The following is a 6,159-nucleotide window of genomic DNA, read 5'->3' on the forward strand; positions in this document are numbered from 1 at the left end:
ACCCCATGGAGGAGCTTTACACCACTCTGTTAAGGCAGCTGGCATGTCTTGGACCCTCTAGAACAGACGAGCTACTAGCTGAATGCCACCGAGGGACTCCAGTCAAGAATCAGCCCACCCAGGGACTTCCCTGGTGGTCCAGTGGTAAAGAATCCACCTCCCAATGCAGGGGACAAGGGTTCGATCCCTGGTTGGGGAACTAGGATCCCACATGCTGCAGGGCAACTAAGCCCTCGTGCCACAACTACTGAGCCCGCACACCACAACTAGAGAGAAGCCCTAGTTGTGTGTCGCATTGAAAAATCCCACATGCCTCAACGAAAAGCCCGCGTGCTGCAACTAAGACCCGACACGGCCAAATAAATAAGTAAATATTAAAAAAACAAAACAAGAATCAGCCCACCCAATCCTGCCTAAATTCCTGACTCACAAAAATCATGAAAAAATAAAATGGTCATTGGTTTAAGTTTTGAGGTAGTTTGTTATACAGCAACAGCTAACCAGAAAAATAGCGTGTGTGGTCAGTGATAAGAATAATTTAATAAACCCCTTGAGTAGAGGGAATATCCCTATGAGGCATAATCAAATGGTCACTGAGGATCATTAAACTAACTTCTGATGAAAAGGGTTGGGTGCAGGTACCTACAGGCAGGGCAGTAGAAGAGAGGAGACATTGCTACCAGAAGCCTTTATCCATCTTTCTTTCACAGCACAAAGTGCCCTCATGTGTGGGTCTAACCTGGTGCATCTACCATTGCTTTTCCAGTCAGGAGACCCATGCACAAGAAAAAAATCAGACTGATGTCTTCTAAAACAGTATTTTCCAAACCAAATGATACTACATACTAATAAGCTGATGTGTGTTGCTCTTTGGATTAGCACAGGAGAGCAGATATCTTTAATGGAATAATTCTTCCATTTTGTCATTTGAGGTCAAAACCAGATGTTTGAGATGAGAACTAGATCTTTGAAATTCCCAGAAGGACAAAATTCCGACTGATCTCTAACAAGAGCTTATACTGTGTATTCCTAATTGGTTTAGTATGGAAATACTAAGAAATGGCTATTGATTGCCTTGTTTCCAAAAGGTGTATGTACTTTCGTTCTCAATACAGGAAAAATAACACGATCGCAATGTGATTTGCCATCATCTTCTAAGATTTCAAGGAGCAAGAAGATTTTATGATTTTCTAAGTCCCCTCCAAGACATCCTTCATCAAAACCAGTTAAGTTTAGATTTTTTTTTTTTTCTCACTTATGGATCCAGTGTGTAGAAAGCTTCTTAGTGTGTAGTATCATTTGGTTTGGAAAATACTGTTTTAGAAGACATATAAGTAGAAAACTTCATTGAATCTTTGGTATAATTCACAAGGCAGTAATACTTAACAATAGCCAACTTTTAAGGGATGTCCATTTATGGCAAGCACTATGCTAAATAAGTCTTGTACGTGTCATATGAGCGCTATAAGGTAGGTATTATTATAATTTACAGTTTATGTCTTAGAACGCTAACATTTAGAAAGCTTTAATTATTCACTCAAAGTTAAATAGAAGTGCCTGACTGCTAAGTCTTTGTTCTTGAAATGCTGTACTATGCATCATTACAATAAGGCAAGTCCTCCCTCGCTGCAAGAGTTTATCAAGATAAACTTTGGTCCCTAAAAAGACGGATTTTTTTCAGTTTAGAAAAACCCTATCTCAGTCCTCAAAATATGAAAGATAAAACACATTTGTATGAATTATTTATTATCAACACTGGAAACCATGGAAATATTAATTTTGTATTAGATTACCATCACATAATATCATATATAGTCGAAAAAGAATTTCTATTGATCAAAACCACAAAAGAGTTCACCCTCAGGAAAGCATTTAACCAAACTACTGATATTACACTCTTGGGATAAATAGAGAAAAACAGTAAAATCTTGAAGAACATCCAAACCCATTTCAATATCATACGTGATTCTGGCAGGATTCTCTTCATTTATTTGGCCTGTAGTATTGATGACATGCCCACAAAAAAAGGAAAAATAGCTATGACTGAAAATATGGATCTTATTTAAACACTCATAAAAATTCCTATTTCAACACCCAGTATCCTGGGTGTTTTGTTTTTATTTTTTGGTGGCCAAAAAACATAAATTTCCTTCATGTGAAAACTGGTAAAGTTGGGCATTTCCACTGAAAAGGGTGTTGAGCTAGCCTCTTTGCCTTCCAACTAAATATCTTTGAAGTTAGAAAAGCTTACAACAATGATGAAAATGGATACAACTGATTGAAGGCCAGCATCTGGAAGGAGTTCCTAACTATAAAGCTATGGAACTGGATGGAGAAAAACCAGAGTGTGATCAACTGATGCTTTGCCCCATGGGGTAGAGCATCCCTTCCTGCTTAAAAGAGTGGAAAGAATGGAGTAAATACTTCATCCCTTTCCCACTTTCCCCAGCTGGACCTGGTGCAATAAGAAAAATGAGCAACACCGTCCTGCATGATTCTGCCTTTCAGGGTTTCCAAAGGAATAACTTTTGATTTTTTACAACCGTACTGAAACTTTAGCTGCCAGAACACGGTAGGATGGGGACTAGGAAGGTCAGCTGGGGGAGAGTTGTTGCTGGGCTGGCAGCGGTGCCTTTTACCTCTAGTCCTAAGAAACAAAGAGTACAGGAGGGAGAGCCTGGTACGCTGTGGACTGAATTGTGTTCCCCCCAATTCATATGTTGAAGTCCCAGCCTCCACTGTGATTAATTCTGAAGACAGGGCTTTTATGGAGGTAATTCAGTTGAAATGAGGTCATAAGAGTGGAGCTGTGATCCCAAAGGATTAGTGTCCTTATAAGAAGAGACACTGGAGAGCTTTCTCTCTCTTCCCTTCCCCCTCCATCCCTCACTCCCTCCCCTTCTCTCCCTCCCCACCATGTGAGGACACAGTGAGAAGGCAGCTGTGTGCAAGCCAGGAAGAGAGCTTTAACCAGAAATCGAATCAGCTGGCCCCTCCTTCTTGGACTTGTAGCCTCCCCAAAACTGTAAGAAAATAAGTTTTTGTTGTTTAAGCCACACAGTCTATGGCATTTTGTTTTGGCAGCTCAAGCTGACTAAGGCGCACTATATAGAGGGAGTCATCTCATCGTGTGTTTATCACTTTAGCCCTGCAAAGAATTAGGCAGTGATGGCAAGAACAGACTCCAGCTCAGTGCCCTAAGTGATCCCTGGTATGCAAAGAATTATGAAAATTTAGCGAATAAGGAAATTCATAGCTGTTAAATGAATACAGCAGAAAACAGAAAATATTTTTTTAAATTAACAATGAAGGAAGTTGGGAAAAGAGCAATAAAGAAAATCCAATGAAAATAGAAGGAAGGCAATAATAAAAACAAGTAAAATAATTAAAGAAATAAAAAACACACGGAAATAATCATGAAGATTAATAAAATCAAAAGCTGTTATTTTGAAAACCTTAATAAGGTAGAATGCTGACAAGATAATTAAATGTCCCATTCACTTATGAACATGGATTCGAAGTTAGTTAAATACATGACAGAACAAAACCTTCTAGCTAATGTAATCAACAATATTGTTTTTTAAAAAAGTCATGAATAAGTAGGGTTTATCCCAGTAATGCAAGAAAGTTTTGATATCAGGAAATCTATCAGTGCAACATACCATAGTAAGGAATTAAAGAAGGAAAATGGTATGATTACTTCAATAGATGCTGAAAAAGTAATGGTAAATGTTTATCATTATTTTTTTATTAAAACACCCAGAAAACTAGAAATAGAGTGAAGCTTCCTAAATTTGTAAATATCTGTATATCTGAAAAACAGTAACAAACAGTATACCAAAATGGAAAAACCATAGACACATTCCAATAAAGACTGTAATCAGGAAAAGAATGCTGTCACCACAACCATCAAACATAGGACTTAAAGTCTTGTCCAATGGTATATGCAAAGCAAAAGAAATAAAAGGTGTAAGCATTATTTCCCAGACATGATTATTTCCATTGAACACACAGAAGAATCAATAAACCTTTAAATTAATAGCAGAGTACAGCCAGATTGGTAGATATACAGTTATTCCTCTACCCCTTGTGCACTGTTGGTGGGAATGTAAACTGGTGCAGCCACTGTGGACAACAGTATGGAGGGGACTCAGAAAACTAAAAATAGAACTCCCATAGGACCCAGCAATTCCACTCCTGGGTATACATCTGAAAGAAACAAAAACACTAACTGAAAAAGATACATGCACCCCCAGTGTTCACAGCAGCACTATTTACAGCAGCCAAGACATGGAAACAACCTAACCGTCCATCAACAGAGGAATGGATAAAGAAGATGTGGTACATGTCTACAGTGGAATACTACTCAGCCATAAAAAAGAACAAAATAATGTCATGTGCAGCAACATGGATGGACTTAGAGGGCATTATGCTAAGTGAAATAAGAGACAGAGAAAGACAAATACTGTATGATATCACTTGTAGGCGGAATCTAAAAAAATTCCACACACTAGTGAATATAACAAAAAAGAAGCAGATTCACAGATATAGAGAACAAACTAGTGTTACCAGCGGGGAGGGGCAACAAAGGGGGGAGGAGGGGGAGGTACAAACTATTGGGTGTAAGATAGGCTATAACGATGTATTGTACAACACGGGGAACATAGCCAACGTTTTGTAATAACTGTAAAGGGAAAGTAACATTTAAAAATTGTATTAAACATTTAAAAATTAAATTAAAAACTCATTCCTCTGCACCAGCAATAAGCAAATAGATGATAAGATATAGACTATAGTTAAGAAGATACAGACTACAGACAATGTAAGGAAAAATAAGACATGGCTCAAAATAGCAATTAAAAATGTAAAGTATGTATCAGGATCAAACGGGAAGATAAACGATTTTTAGCTTTTCAAATGGAGAAAATGAAAGTGGTGCATTGGTTTCAAAAGTGACGGAAGAGTTGAAGAGCAAGATGGTACAGTGGGCAACTCAGACACCAGCGTCAGAAAGAACCCACTCCCGCCGCTGAGTGGGGAAGGGGCTTATCACCAGGCAGCAGCTGGGACCAGGGGGTCCTGCTCAAGGGGAACTGCGGCCTGAAAGAGGCAGAGGGAATCACGGTGGCTTCTCTCTCTCTCTCTTGCCCCCCAGTCTCCCAGCCCTGCTTCCGGTCCCCTCATCCATCCGAGTAGGAGCCAGCAGTTGCGGAGCGGGGAAAGCAGGTCTCATCTCCTGGCACTGCAGCTCCTTTCTGGTGGAACCCCTTCACAGCTCTTGCCTCTGTGTTCACTGACAGCTTCCTCCATCACCTGGAAGTACAGGCTTCCAGCTCTTGCTAAGATCTTGATCTTTCCCATCTCTTTTTTGTTTTCCTTAACCCTGCCCGCAAAACTGTAAATAGTCTCTTCGCTAAACTTTTCAGTCCTCTGAGGGGCCATTTGTGTCCTGAATTAGAAATGCTAAGTAGGAAATGTTCACTAACACATAGTACACTAATAAATCAGAGATTCCTCACACTCTGCTCCTAAACTGTATTTTCCTCCAGAATCACCTTCCGCTGTCAGGAAAAAAAAAAAAAATTCAGACCCTAGATGAACAATGAGAGGATTCTTTCCTAAAATTTGAAATAAGATTTTATTTAGTCCATTAAAAATGCAACTCTCTGGGGTGTGCTCAGAGCAGGGGGCCTGAAGAAACATGGCTGTTCTGTTTACAACACACCCGACAGGAATCTGGGTTCATTGTGATAAGGGGCACAAAACTTGTGGCCTTCCTATGAACAAATACCCAACACGTGTCCCCTGAACCTCCATGTGGCTGCTGGGCCGGACCAGTGGGACAGGGCTCGATACTGGAAGGAAAACTACAGTATTTAGTGGGGGAGTTTGCCACCCAGAGCCTGTCCGGTCCATGCGAGGGTGGGCCATGGATGGTCTTATAGACATAAAGGCTTCCAACTTCTCTTTTCAAGGAAAAGAAAAAGAAAAAGAAAAATAGATTGTATGTGCCAATCTGGAAAAGGCAAAATTATGGAGACAACAAAAAGATCAGTGGTTGCCAAGAGTTTGGGGGGAGAGGGGAGATGAATACACAGAGGACAGAAGTTTTTATGAGCAGTGAAAATACTTTGAATGACATTATAGTGATGGATGTAT

At 39.8% G+C, this 6,159-nt stretch overlaps 1 non-coding gene across 1 annotated transcript; it reads left to right on the forward strand.

Annotated features, from left to right (window-relative positions):
• Window positions 1–5,668: 5,668 nt before the first annotated feature.
• Window positions 5,669–5,800, forward strand: LOC137766878 (small nucleolar RNA SNORA11). The gene has a single exon (XR_011074409.1). It is a non-coding gene; the product is annotated as a small nucleolar RNA SNORA11 (small nucleolar RNA).
• Window positions 5,801–6,159: the final 359 nt, after the last annotated feature.

Source organism: Eschrichtius robustus, chromosome 6 (genome assembly GCF_028021215.1).
Source record: "Eschrichtius robustus isolate mEscRob2 chromosome 6, mEscRob2.pri, whole genome shotgun sequence".
Taxonomy (NCBI): Eukaryota; Metazoa; Chordata; class Mammalia; order Artiodactyla; family Eschrichtiidae; genus Eschrichtius; species Eschrichtius robustus.